General features: G+C 39.0%; 1 protein-coding gene and 1 pseudogene across 5 annotated transcripts in view; both read right to left on the bottom strand.

The window, feature by feature from the left end:
- HSD17B4 (hydroxysteroid 17-beta dehydrogenase 4) overlaps nt 1-15253 on the bottom strand; it is a 179896-nt gene that overhangs the window by 164284 nt on the left and 359 nt on the right. For 4 of the 5 annotated variants that reach the window (XM_070045175.1, XM_060296143.1, XM_070045178.1 and 1 more), the window contains exon 2: nt 8407-13642. The gene's annotated coding sequence lies outside the window, so the exon portion shown is untranslated. Of the gene's footprint in view, nt 1-8402; nt 13643-15253 lie in introns of all 5 variants that reach the window. The other variant, XM_070045176.1, reaches the window with a different exon arrangement.
- Nucleotides 6801-8018, bottom strand: LOC115860292 (large ribosomal subunit protein eL32-like; annotated as a pseudogene).

Genomic DNA, 15253 nt, shown 5'->3' with positions numbered 1-15253 from the left:
GAGGAGTGAAATTAAAATGCTATAAAATACTCTCTTTTTATTCAGTTAAGTAAATGAACTTTCTACCTGGAAGATGATACTCTCATTGGCATCCCTGTCATAGATTAATGGCAGATTTTTGGATGCTACCATTGATAAAGTATTTTTTCTGGCTTTTAATAAAGTACTGTTCCATGAAGGATATTATAATCTCCCAACATGGTTCTTTTGTAGAGTGGTTCAGTTTTTTTCCACTTGCATAATTTTCATTTGTTATCAGACAATAAAACATTTTGCTCAGAATATTTCTCCCCTCATCTTGCTTAATTTCAAATAAAATTAATGGGGATAGTATTTGGGGGCAGGGAAGAGAACCAGAATGTGAATACTCATATCATAATTCCTGTTACACACATATATCTTGAATGTGATTATCTAAACTGACTGAGATAGTAATCCCTGAAGGGGTCTTGCATGTCATAGATGTTGAACATGGATTTGTGAAAAAAAAAATGAACAGAAAATAGTTCTGTCTAGGAAGAGTTCTCCATTCACTAGACACCTCTGCCCTTCTCAAGTTATCTGCGCTACGTCACACTGTGTAGTCAGCCACGAGTATAGCCAACTATCAGAACTGGAAAAGAAATATTAATGAACCAAATTCCTTTAGACTCGCAGATGTTTGTTGCATACATTCTAGAATGGCAGTATTTTTTCCTCTTTTAACTGAATCTCCTAGGATGATAGAGTTAGTGCAAAACTAGAGAAAGAAAAGAGCATTATTAAATTCACTCAGTAAACACTTTTCAGTACCTACTACATGCTGACACTAAATCACTAAAAATCCTTTCAAGAAGTAGGTAAAGAAGGATGCACCAGGCGCTGGTCAGCCATTAGAGATGCTAGACAGGCAACGACGACTATAATACAGTATTGATAAGTACCAAGGTGGGGATAAATGTTTGGGTATTCGCTATCGGAACACAGCATGACAGCCCATGCAAGGATAGGGGATAACTTTGGAAGTTTTTTGGAGGTACTGATGCTGACCTAAGTGAGTACCAGTGAGCCCCTCAAAGAGAAGGGGGAAAGGGTGCTCCAGGCAGTGGTGGTTTAAACTAGTTATAAAGGAAACAGGCTGTAAAGTTATAAAGGGCGAAGGAGGATCAGAGTCTGAACTCCCTGGTTTAATAACTATTGGGTCTGGGCAGATGACTTTTCTTCTACGCATCTATCTACTCATAGGGAACCTTAGAGAAAATGAGAGAGTAAAAAAGAAAAACAAAACAAAAAAGAGTACTTGGGGACTTCCCTTGTGGCACAGTGGTTAAGAATCCACCTGCCAGTTCAGGGGACATGGGTTCGATACCTGGTCCGGGGAGATACCACATGCCGCAGAGCAACTAAGCCTGTGTGCCACAACTACTGAGCCTGCACTCTAGAGCCCGCGAGCCACAACTGCCGAGCCCATGCACCACAACTACTGAAGCCTGTGCGCCTAGAGCCCGTGCTCTGCAACAAGAGAAGCTACTGCAATGAGAAGCCCGTGCACCACAAGGAAGAGTAGCCCCTGCTCTCCGCAACTAGAGAAAGCCCGCGCGCAGCAACGAAGACCCAACACAATCAAAAATAAATAAATTTATTTTAAAAAAAGCACTTGGCAGCATGTAATTACTTAATAATATGTATTTTATCTGTGAAATTTTGGTGATGCATTCAGGTAACTGTATTTCTATAAATCTGGAGTGAAAATTTTTCAACTTAGATAATGATCATTGAGGGAGAAAAGAGAGTTGAGGGTTAAAGGACTTTCTGCTCGAAATTACTAGTTGTTGCAGGTTGTAATTTCCAGAAGCAGATACCATGTAGAGTATGGGGTACAAGATGTTCATAAAGGATCAAAACATATGAAAGAAACAATGAAACAGGATAGAGAAGAGGAAGAAGTCGAACTGTGAAGCAAGCACAAGGAAGCCCTGGCCACCCCAGCAGGGAGTCCTCGAGTGACCAGTGCCTCTTGGAGTTATGTGCATGGGCCAAAACGGCCATGTCTTTACCCCTCTGCCTGGCTACCCCAGGAAAGGCGTGACCGCAGGCAAAGCAGCTCTCAGCCACTGAGACAAATTCTCTGAAACTGGGCAGCAAGCCCTTCCCTGAAGGGGGATCTGGGAGGCACATCTCTGGATCTATTACAATAGTGTTCCCTAAAAGTATGTCCTCCTCCCCTTCTGGGTGAATGCAAGACGGTGCTTCTCAGCCCCTTATAGATGGGCTGGGCACCTCACTCTTCATGGACAATGGAGACCCTCCTTGGGAGTCTTCTGTTTCTCTCCTCCTGCACCAAGGGGACTGCATGTTCCATATGGTGGAGCTGAAGGACAGAGGAGCCTCCCTCCACCTGCATTGAAGAACAACTACATGGACATGATTCTGAAGAGTTCAACCTTCAGATGTAATGCAATGAGGAATTGTGATTAAGCTCTTAAGGAAGATGGTGACATGATTAGATCTGCCTTTAGAAAGATCAGTCTGGCTACGATATGCAAAGTTTTTGAAAATCGATGAGGCTGGAGGCAGACAACTCATTAGCTACTACTTTTTGAGACAAACAGGATGACAAGGGAAAAGGATTTATAGTCAAGGAAAGAAAGTAAAGCTACAGCTAAGGGTTAACTGTACTATTTGATGACAGGTTGGATGGCGGTCAGAATACGTAGTCTGGGGTGTGAGGCTGGGCTCTTCTATTGTATTTCCCGTAAGAGCGGCTTGATAGGACAGTAATAGCAGCTAATATTTATTAAGTGCATTTGGGCACCAGTCACTCTGCTAATCACTGTGCGTGCATTGCCCCCTCTTCTCAGCGGTCACAGTTATCCTCTCTACTCTGCTGACAGAAACCCAGCTTTATTTAGGAACTAGTTTTTTGTGTATCTTTAAGGGGCTTCCCTACCCCCAGGGGTAGATGCTCATCAGTCTATGCCAGCCATTATAATTTCATTTCCCTTATCAGTGATTTGTTACACATGGTCACGTATTAGAAAAACAAGACAAAGAGGAAAGTCTAGTGAGAGGCCTCTGGGATTGTTTTCCTCATAATTAAAAAAGGAGAAATAAAATAGGGACTCGCTTGTTCCCGCCTTTGGCACTGCCACGTGAGGCCTCTATGTTAGGAGCTACTTGTATTCTTTTTGTGCCCCAAAGGGGAAAGTCAAGAGAGTCCCAGAGAGAGTGACAGGAGCCCTCACATCATGGAGCTGAGCAGGTAACCAACTCTGATAGAGCTGACCTTGGGACTTCCTGTTATGCGAGGTAGCGAATTATTCTCGTTGTTTAAGCCACTTTTAGTTTATTCAGTGACTTGCACCTAAAGGATCCTCGCTGATACACCTGTTTTAGTGTTATTATCTATGTTTGAAGGAGGTAGGAGAAGAGGTGAGGGGATAGCCCAAGCTCTGCAGATCTACCAGCAAGAGTAGGAGATCCTCTCACGATCTTGGTGGTCACCCCCGTGGAAGTACTAGAAGCTTAAATGCCAGTATTTGGGAAAATAATCTGCTTTTTTCACATTCTTTTTTCCTGAGACCCGACCTCAGGCTTTCACAATCTCAAGTTTTCTTCTCATTTTTAAGACATCCTTTGTTTCTTGGGATTTTAAAGTCACAGCTTTTTCCTCACTTCTTGCTCTGGCCCTTAACTATTTCATTAGCTCCATTCACCACATTAGATGAAGAGTGTGTCGTTAGCTCCAAATGATTGTTGGTGGCTGTTCAAGAACTAACAATAAAAAGTCAACGTTTCGGACTTCCCTGGTGGCCCAGTGGTTGAGCCCGCCTACCAATGCAAGGGACGCAGGTTCAATCCCTGGTCCGGGAAGATCCCCCATGTCTCGGAGCAACTAAGCCCATGCGCCATAACTACTTAGCCTGCTCTCTAGAGCCCACGAGCCACAACTCCTGAGCCCATGTGCTGCAACTACTGAAGCCCATGTGCCTAGAGCCTGTGCTCCGCAACAAGAGAAGCCACCACAATGAGAAGCCCGTGCACCGCAACCAAGAGTAGCCCCTGCTCGCCGCAACTAGAGAAAACCCGCGCACAGCAACCAAGACCCAAAGCAATCAAAAAAAAAAAAAATTCAACCTTTCACTAGTGACTGGCGTGCAATGGTGTATAATTTTGTGACATCTAACAGGGTCCTATGCTCTGTAGATCACAGGACTGGGAATGGCTGTTACTATGGCTACAGATTTTTCAAAGGGCTGTATTCTTTTGAACAGAAGACCCTGCAAACAAATTCTCAGATTCTGTCTTTTGTTTCGTCTCATTTGTGGCTCAGGTGAAACTATTTTTCCCATCAGGATAAAATTGTTTAGATTTTTTTTCCTTCAATAAATACAACCTTAAATAGTATAACCTTTAGAAAATGCTCTCTTTTCATTTTAACTTTATAATAGTTATCTAATGAAGGCAAGATATTCCTGAAGGATAGGCAAAACTGGGAAAATTGTGTGTTCCAAACCAAAAAAGAAATCAGAGAATGTTAACCGAATCTTAACTTGAACCAAATCTTATTTTTCTCAGTCTTCTTTTTTAGTTCTAAATTGAGTATTAAAGCATAGAGCACAATGACATCAATACATTCTCTTAGCATAATGCTATGTAACCCAAAATGAAGCATGGTATCAAATACAAATTCCTCCACTTGGGGTTTGCATCCCGTGTTTTCTCAAAGACTTTCCTCAAACACGCCCTCTCCTGCTTCAACCAATTCTCAGTTCTTGATGGAATATTACCACCAGCATACAAACAAGCACTAATATTGGTTTTTTTCAAATCAAATCAAATAAAACCTCCCAGAACTTTGACCTGAATCATCTTCCCACCACTCTTCCATTCCTTCCCAATTCACTGTACATTTTCTTGACAAATATAGTCATGTCAATATGATCTTCTACATCCAGTCCAATCAAGTTTCCACCCCTTCTATTCCAGAAAAAGATCTTGTCAGGGTCACACACACAAAAATTTATCCAGTGATCACCGTTCTTTCCTTAACCAGACATTTCCATTGCTTCCAACATAACTGCTCACTTTTCCTCACAAAACTCTCTCATCTCTTAATGTCTACGACCCCATGTGCTTGTACCTGAGTGCCTGCATTCTTAGCTGCTTCATCACAGTCTCCTTTGCTGGTTCATTTTCTCCTCCTCCACCACTAAATGTCCTGGGCTCTCTAGGCGATATTTTTTCAAGCCTATGGCTTTAAATAGAACTTGTCTGCTATGACTTCCACATCTGTACCTTAAGATTCAAACATGCCCTAGAACTCCAGAATCATATACCCAACACCCTGCTGGATATTTGTCCACAGGTGTTTTTTTTGGTTTTTTTTGGGGGGGGGGGGTTGTGGTAAGCGGGCCTCTCACTGTTGTGGCCTCTCCCATTGCGGAGCACAGACTCCGGACGCGCAGGCTCAGCGGCCATGGCTCACGGGCCCAGCCGGTCCGCGGCATGTGATATCTTCCCGGACCGGGGCACGAACCCGTGTCCCCTGCATCGGCAGGTGGACTCTCAACCACTGCGCCACCAGGGAAGCCCCCCCACAGGTGTTTTTAAAAAGCATCTTAAAATTAACACAGCCAAAATAGTACTCTTGATTCTTCATAGAACTCAATTACCAAACTCTTTTCTCAGATGAACTGTTTTGAATAAATAACACTATCCAATTTTTTAAGTCAAACTTTCAGGGATTTTTCCTTATTTCTCACTGTCCATCAGAATCCTCATTCTGAAACATACGTATATAAATTATCAACATATCATGTACAATTTGCCTTCAAAACATATCCTAAATCTATCTTCTTGTTTTCCATTTCTACTGTTTAAACCATCATTGCTCAGATTATTCACAGCACTTTAGCTAGTCTCCCTGCTTCCATTCTTCTCCCTACACAATAGTTGTTTGTTTGTTTTTCCTTATTAACTTTACTGAAGTGTGACTTACATGCAATAAAAAAGCACCTATTTTAAGTTTGCAGTTTGGTGAGCTTGTCAAATGTATACACCCATATGATCATCAACCCTATCAGGATACAGAATATTTCCATCACCCCCCAAATCTTCCTTGTATCCATTTGCGTTTTACCCACCCTCACCTCTGGCCTAGGCAACAACTGATATGTTATCAGTTGTTGCCTAGGCCAGAGATTACTATAGATTAGGTTTACCTCTTCTGTAATAGTATATACATGGGTTCATATGGTATGTGTTCTTTTGTGTCCTAGGTAGCTCAGCACATTTTTTGAGATTCGTCAATGTTGTGTGCCTAGTAGTTTCTTTCTTTTTATTGTTTGGATATACCACAATTTGTTTAAGAAAATATCACAGAAAATCTTTGTGATCTTAGAAGATAAAACTACTAAATAGGCTATAATAAAAAATTAACACCATCATGATGAACTGCCCAAAATTAATGTATTAAATAACTTAGAGCCCAGGGAGATGATGCTAGGAAGTCTACCAAATAAACCATCTAGTCTAAAAATCATATAATCATGAGGAAGTATACTTATAAGCCCATTCTTCAATGGGGAAGTACTAAGGTTCAGTAATTAGTTTAAACATAATAAGTACATAAATAGTGAGTTTGGGGGAAAAAAAGATTGTTTTCTGGGATAATCACACATAGGTGACAAGCTAAAAATGGCATAAAGTCCATTGAAATTGGTTACATAAAATTACAAGCTATCTGAGGCATCTGCATTCGAGACAATATTCTCCTCCAGTTAAGGAATGGAAAATTAGACATAGGGTATTTCCAAGTAATGTAGTCAATACTACTGTAGTATTAAGTGGACAGGAAGTCCTGCTTTTAAACTGAAATTGCTCCTATTAGCTTTAATAACTGATGTGAGTACTTTTAAAGTCTGGATAACCACTAAGGATTCATTTCCACAATATGCCTCCATTTAATGTGAAATCAGATGGAAGGTGTCCCAAACAACTGTTCAGTTTCTTTTTTTCAGTTATTCATTAATTAATTTTATTTTTTGTTCCACCTGTTGAATGTGCTCTTTGAAAAAGACTTTGTATGTTCCATTGTTTGGTGAATTCTTCTATAAATTTCAGGTATGTCCTGCTGGTCGATATTTTATTCACATCTTTTATATCCTTAGTAATTTTCTGCAGAAATTTCAACTGTAATGTGGATTTGTCTAATTTTGCTTGCAGATTTTTCTCAGTTTTTGCTTCATAGATTTATGAATCTCTGGTATTAGGTTCACAGGGATTCAGAATTGACACTTTCATTTTTATGAAATTCCCCTTCTCATCTTTGTCAATATTCCTGGTTGTGAAGACTTCTCTGTATATTTTCCCATTCTCTTACTGTTGGACTATCTGTAACTCCATATTTAAAATGCACTTCCTCTAGATGATATAAAATTGGATTTAGCACTTAAATCCAGTGTAATATTCTTTGGCTTTTTTTTAGAAAGTTTAGAGCATTTATAATTAATCTAATGATTTACATGGTTGTTTCTAAGTGTACCATTCAGCTATTTGTTTTCAATTTGTCCTATATGTACACTTTTTTGAGTCTTATGGTTTTATTAACACGAATACAATGTGCACACAAGTTGTCTCTTCATTTTCTTCGCTGTGCAGCCTGGCATTGGGATTGGTGACTGACAGCCGGCTAGGCTGCTCTTTCCACAATGGCTCTGTGGTTCTTAGAGGAGACGATGTGAGAAATCACAGCCCAGTAATATATGCTCCACATCAGCAGCATTTCAAGCTCCTTGACACTGTGGACAGAAACTTTCAGAAGTCACTGGTCAGCAAGTGCTTTGTTTTCTTGCTGTTCCAGTAACCAAAGTTGGACATCAAAATCTGGCCCCTGAATCTCCTGCACACCCTATTGTCATGCCCCTGGGCTTCTGCCAGTTCTGCTTAATGATGACATATCGGTCTGACTGGTGCTGGATGGATTTCTTGGTTCTCTTTTTGATCTTTGGCTTCATGAGAGGTCTGAGGGCGGCCATGATGCTGAGGAGGACGTGTCCCATATATTTTTTATTCTCCGTCCCTGCATTCTTTATGACTATTTAAATGTTTTCAATATTCAATTTTTCTTTACCATGGTCTTACTAGCTATAACTTTTAAGTTTAGGCAGTAGGAGCTCTAGGGTTTGCAATATGCATCTTATCACAGTCTTTCTTCAAGTAATATCATGCCTCTTGAGTTTTAATGTAAGAAATGTATAACAGTATATTTCTATTATGCCCTCCTCTTCTTTATACTTTTATTGTCAAATAATCTACATCTTCATTGGCATAAACCCCACAAATATATTATTATTTTATAATTTAAACAATAAAATACATTTTAAAGAAATTTTAAAATGAAGGAATTTTTAAAAATTTACCTACATAGGGCTTCCCTGGTGGTGCAGTGGTTGAGAGTCTGCCTGCCGATGTAGGGGACACGGGTTCGTGCCCCGGTCCGGGAAGATCCCACGTGCCGCGGAGCAGCTGGGCCCATGAGCCATGGCCACTGAGCCTGCGCGTCCGGAGTCTGTGCTCTGCAACGGGAGAGGCCACAACAGTGAGAGGCCCGCGTACCACAAAAAAAAAAAAAAATTTATCTACATAGTGACTATTCACAGTATTTTTTATTTCTTAGTAAAACTCTGGTTTACTCTTTCTTCAGCCTGAAGAAATTTACTGTAAATTTTCTTCTTGTGCAGATCCTTGGGTGATGAATTCTCCACGTTTTTCTTTTCCTGAACATATTTTTATTTTAGCTTCATTTCTGAAGAATATTTTTTCTAGATATTGAATTTTAGGTTGACAGACATTTTTTCAACATTTTAAAGATGTTGTTCCAAAATATTCTGGTTTGCATTGTTTCTGATAAAAAGTCAACAACTTTCTTATGGTATTCTCCTGCACTTAATCTCTCTTTTCTCTGGCTGCTTTTAAAATTTTCTCTTTAACAATGATTTTACAAAATTTGAATTATGTGGCTTTTCTTTTCTTTTTCTTGATTAGAATTTTTTGAGCTTCTAGGACATGCAGCCTTATAATTTTGAACAAATTTGGAAAATATTAGCCATTATTTATTCAATTCCTATCCACCTCCTTCCTGGAACTCTAATAACACTGTTGTTAGAGTTCTTAGTACCATCCCATATTTCACCAGAGCTAAATATATCTGTATGGATAATTTCTATTGTTATGTCTTTAAGCTCACTGATATTTTTTCTGTGGTGTTTAATCTGCACATAACATATTTTGGGTTCTAGACATTCTATTTTATTCCTTTTAATATATGGAATTTCTGTCCACACTATGTTCATGTTTACATCAACCCTGGAATGATCTGGACATTTCCCTTTTCCCAGTGCTGAGGCACCTGAATTAAAGTTCGGGGTCACCTAGGTAAAGTACAGGGGAATTACTGTTATACATTTGTCACAGTGAAAAATGATCTTTCATCATAGGCCTCTCTTCCAGTTAATGGGTTCATGGTCTGAGAATCAGATCACATCTGGAATCTAGGAAAAAAGAATTGTGACTTTTTAATGGGCAGCTTCCCTCTGCCTCCTTATCATTTATTTTTATTTATTTTGATTGCACATATTATGCAAAATGCTTGCTCGCTGCATATTCATATGTCTGTAAGGACTAACATATCCTGTTAACCATTTCTATATCTCACTGTGAGTCAAGCTTCCTCATCTGCCGCACAGATCTTGTTGCTCGTTGTGATAATTGCACTTACCTTGCTTTTGCTTGCTAAGCACTACCATCCCCTCTTTGTTATTTTGAGATGCAATCAAATTAATTGCTATCAGGATTCCCAGTCCTAAAACAGCATCTCTTACTGTCATTCTTTGCCTAGACGGAACAGCCATCCCTGAGCTCCTAAACAATTTTTGTTCCCCTTTCACCAGTTACTTGCTTAGTACTGTCACCTGGCATGTCCTCTAGGCCTTCGCGTGAAATACTGTCAGCTGTTTATCCAGCTTTATGTAATATATCCTACCTAGCTCTCTTTCTGAATCTTTGAATCCTTTTTCCATCATCAGCCCTGATAACTCTGACATTTCTACCTAATTTATTTTGTGTCAGTATTTTTTTAAATGTTTCTAATAGCTATCTTAGGAGAGAATAGCATGATCTCCCACTGTAGATGCCAGAGTGTTAAATTCTATTTCACAGGACTATCTCCCATATTGATAAACTCCCCCATCCACAACTTTCTTTTTTGTTCTGTTCCCCTTCGTTCAGCATCCTTAACATATACAATCCTGTGCATCTACTCTTGTCTCCTCATGGTATATTGGTACATATTAGCCAAATCCTGCAGCAACGGCAGCACCTAGTTTTCCTCATTCCTTAGCAAGCCTAATAGTTCTCCATATGGATGTTCTGGGATTTGTGCTGGTACTTTCTTAGATCGGGTTTCCTGAAAATGGGGATTTTTAATGGGAAAGTTGATGGACAATGCTCTTAGGAAGTTCACCTGGAAGAATGTGAGAAAGGCAGAATCTGGCAGAAGGAGAAGCTGAATCACAATGTACAGTTGACCCTCGAACAATGAGAGGATTGTTGAACAACCCTCCACACAGTTGAAAATCTGAGTATAACTTATAATCGGCCATCCCTCTATGTGGTTCCTCCTTATACACAGTTCTGCATCCATGGATTCGGCAACTGCAGATCGTATAGTACTGTAGTACAGTAATGATCTATTTCTGGATCTCAGTGCTGGTTACACAGTATGTTTAGTTTAAGAAAATCCACTGAGTTTTAAATTAACAGTAGATGGAAATTAATGCAGGCATAGTAATTCAGTGAGTTTTTTTACGGGTTAGAGGTTTAGAAAAAAGTTTTTAAAAATCTTTATTAAAAGATACTTTTCAGAGCCAATTATTTTCAGAAAAAAAAAAGTTTTCTTAAATGAAAATAAAGATGAAAAGACAAAACTTTAAATACTCTAAAAAATTTCCCCAGAGCTGGATTTTTTCAGTTTATATAATGCAATCTGCTTAAACTGATCTATTCTAAACAGTCTTTCACCACTGTGACCGTCCAAAATTAACTACTTTTATTTATATATGTAAGGTCCTTCCAGGGTACATTTGAATCATCAAAGACAGACAAAGATGTGTTTAATTTCATTTAAGTCTATTTGGTTAAATTTTCTCTCTTTGAACATCAGTAGAGCCATGTGTGATATCTAATGGAAAATATTTCAGATTATTTGCTTAAGTAGATGGTCATGTCTGAGTCTATCATCTATCATTTATATTTTAAAGACATTTAATTTTAGAACTATATAATTTTGTTCTCTATTTTCTTCCTTCCGTCTTAGGTGTACACCTAATACATAGATGGATTTACAAAAGTATAGGAACTAGAATGTTTATAACATCACTGTTTATAATAGGCCAAAACTGCCAACTACACTATTAATGCCTATCAACACTAGAATGGATAAATAAACTGTGGTATATGTCCATAATAGTAGTATGTAACAATGAGAATCAAAATCAAAATCCACATACAACAATATAAATGAAACTCACAGACATATCAATTGAAAGAAGTTCAATTATTCATGAAATACTCATGAATTCAAAGTTCAGTTATTCATGGCTGAATAATATTCTGATGTGTGTGTGTGTGTGTATCACAATTTGTTTATCCATTTAGCTGTCAACATTTAGGTTGTTTCCATGTCTTGACTATGAAATAATGCTGCAATGACCATGACAGTGCAGATGTCTCTTCAACATAATGATTTTGTTCTCTTTGGATATACACCCAGAAGTGGAATTGCTGGATCATATGGCAGTTCTATTTTTAATTACTTGAGGAACCTCCATACTGTTTTTCATAGTGGCTATATTAAAACACTTCCTGATGTAAAATTCCTATACACTAGCAATGAAAGATCAGAAAGAGAAATTAAGGAAACAATCCCATTTACCACTGCAACAAAAAGAATAAAATACCCAGGAATAAATACCTAAGGAGGCAAAAGAACTGTACTCAGAAAACTAAGATACTGACGAAAGAAATCAAAAACGACACAAACAGATGGAGAGATATACCATGTTCTTGGATTGGGAGAATCAATATTGTGATGATAACTATACTACCAAAAGCAATCTACAGATTCAATGCAATCCCTATCAAATTACCAGTGGCATTTTTCACAGAATTAGAACAAAAAATTTTACAATTTGTATGGAAACACAAAAGACCCCGAATAGCCAAAGCAATCTTGAAAAAGAAAAAACGGAGCTGGAGGAATCAGGCTCCCTGACTTCAGACTATACTAAAAGCTACAGTAATCAAGACAGTATGGTACTGGCACAAAAACAGAAATATATATCAGTGGAACAGAATAGAAAGCCCAGAGATAAACCTACACACCTATAGTCACCTTATCTATGAAAAAGGAGGCAAGAATATACAATGGAGAAAAGACAATCTCTTCAACAAATGGTGCTGGGAAAACTGGACAGCTACATGTAAAAGAATGAAATCAGAACACTCCCTAATACCATACACACAAAAAAACTCAAAATGGATTAAAGACCTAAATGTAAGGCCAGACACTATAAAACGTTTACAGGAAAACATAGGCAGAACACTCTGACATAAATCACAGATGTTTTCTGACCCACCTCCTAGAGTAATGAAAATAAAAATAAAGAAATGGGACCTAATTAAACTTAAAAGCTTTTGCACAGCAAAGGAAACCATAAACAAGACAAAAAGACAACCCTCAGAATGGCAGAAAATATTTGTAAACAAAGCAACTGACAAGGGATTAATCTCCAAAATATACAAACAGCTCATGCAGCTCAAAATCAAAACAACAAACAACCCAATTAAAAAATGGGCAGGGGCTTCCCTGGTGGCGCAGTGGCTGAGAGTCCACCTGCCGATGCAGGGGACACGGGTTCGTGCCCCGGTCCGAAAAGATCCCACATGCCGCGGAGCAGCTGGGCCCGTGAGCCATGGCCACTGAGCCTGCGCGTCCGGAGCCTGTGCTCTGCAACGGGAGAGGCCACAACAGTGAGAGGCCCGCGTACAACAACAACAACAACAAAAAAGAAATGTTTCATTGATAAAAATCAAGTTTCTGGAAACAAATTTTGGTAAAAACCTATGCCTTCTCCCATGATATGTCTCACAACAAAATAAAACTAGAAACACTGAAAAAGATAATCAGGAAATAGCAAAAATAAAATACATAAAATGACAGGAAAATCACAAACCTTTCAACAACGTCTATAGATAAGCAATTCTTTTTCTCTTCTCAACAAAAATTAAGAAACATTAATACTGCATCACATCAAGTTTAAATTCTAATTTCTGAGGTTAACAGAAATGTTTGCAAATGTTAAGTTATAGCTAATGAACTAACATAAATGAATCAGTATCCTAATAGTTTTCTTTTATTAAACCAGGATGATCAAAACCAGAAAAAGGGGCTTCCCTGGTGGCGCAGTGGTTGAGAGTCCGCCTGCCGATGCGGGGGACGCGGGTTCGTGCCCCGGTCCAGGAAGATCCCACGTGCTGCGGAGTGGCTGGGCCCGTGAGCCATGGCCGCTGAGCCTGCATGTCCAGAGGCTGTGCTCTGCAACTGGAGAGGCCACAACAGTGAGAGCCCCGCATACCGCAAAAAAAAAAAAAAAAAAAAAAAAAAACAGAAAAAGTAAACACAATGAGCTATGTGCTGTAGACATTGCAAATATTAAGTGCATTATTAAAGTTCTCTTTGATAATCTTTTCTAAAATCAATTTCAAAACGTTTCCTCAAGCCAAAGTGAGTCTATGCACTAACAGACAAAGCAACCCATGTATGATTTTCTTATTGTTTTGAATTTCTATTCCAGCTTTTCTCTTTCCTGTGGAACTGATAAGAAAAAGTGTAAGTACAAAGAGGTTCAGCAGAGCAAACTAAGCACATGCACATAAAAAACACCCATTAACGTATGTTGACACACAAGTTGCCCATAGGCAGTATCTTTTAATGGTTCTTAATTTTGTTGCTTACTGCATTGATGGGCTTAGAGATTATCATACTAGGTGAAGTAAGTCAGAAAGAGAAAGACAAATACCATATGATATCACTTATATGTGGAATCTAAAATATAACACAAATGAACCTATCAACAAAACAGAAACAGACTCACAGACATAGAGCAGACTTGTGGTTGCAAAGAGGAAGGAGGGTGGGGAGGGATGGATTGGGAGTTTGGGGTTAGTAGATGTAAACTATTATATATAAAATGGATAAACAACAAGGTTCTACTGTATAGCACAGGGAACTATACTGAATACTGCCCAGGCAACAGAAGTACTAGCTAGATTGGAGATGGGGTATGGGCATGAAAGCAAGCAGAGTCAGAGCACATTTAGGTGTTTGAATTTTGTGCTTAAAATATTTTAAGCAGGATTACTCCAGAGAAATGTTTACATCATGGAAAGATCACTCTGCCCCATAATTGAGAATTGATTGTAGGTGGGCAGGGGTAACAGATAGAAACCTATTGGGAAAAATTGAGACCAGAAGTAATGCAGAGGAAATGTTGAAGAGAGGGTAATTTGGAGATTTTTTTTTAATTAACTTTTATTGGCGTATAGTTGATTTACAATGTTGTGTAGTTTCTGTAGTACAGCAAAGTGAATCAGTTATACATACACATATATCCACTCTTTTTTAGAGTCTTTTCCCATATAGGGCATTACAGAGTATCGAGTAGAGGTCCCTATGCTATACAGTAGGTTCTTATTAGTTACCTATTTTTGGAAATGGAGTCAATAGGTCTTTTTGATTAATAGAATGTACGAGAACGATAGAAATAACCCCCATATTTCTGGCTTGAGAATCTAGGTTACGGTGGGCCATTCATCAAAATAAGGAATAGTGGGAGAAGATCAGCTTTTGGAGGGAACACGATTTCAATTTTGGGCAAACTGCCTACAGTAAGCGAAGTGAAGCTATGGCTGGAGATGCCAAACAGACAGCTATGGTTCTACAACTCTGAAAGTTTGGTTTCAACTCTCAAGCAGAGCAAGAAAAGTCTCTCTGTAACTCAAGCCTAAATCTCCAACGCAGTCCTGTCACTGAAAACTCGCCCCTACACCAGCCCCTTGCACTCTTAGCCCTTTGTCCACATATGCCTTTTGACGTTGTACCCCTTGATTCTGGGGCTCACCGAAACCCGGAAAGGCTAGACTCCAAGGCGCT

The sequence above is a fragment of the Globicephala melas genome, chromosome 3 (assembly GCF_963455315.2).
Source record: "Globicephala melas chromosome 3, mGloMel1.2, whole genome shotgun sequence".
In the NCBI taxonomy this organism is placed as follows: Eukaryota; Metazoa; Chordata; class Mammalia; order Artiodactyla; family Delphinidae; genus Globicephala; species Globicephala melas.
The sequence above is the reverse complement of the archived record's forward strand: the minus strand, read 5'-3'. Positions and strand labels throughout refer to the sequence as shown.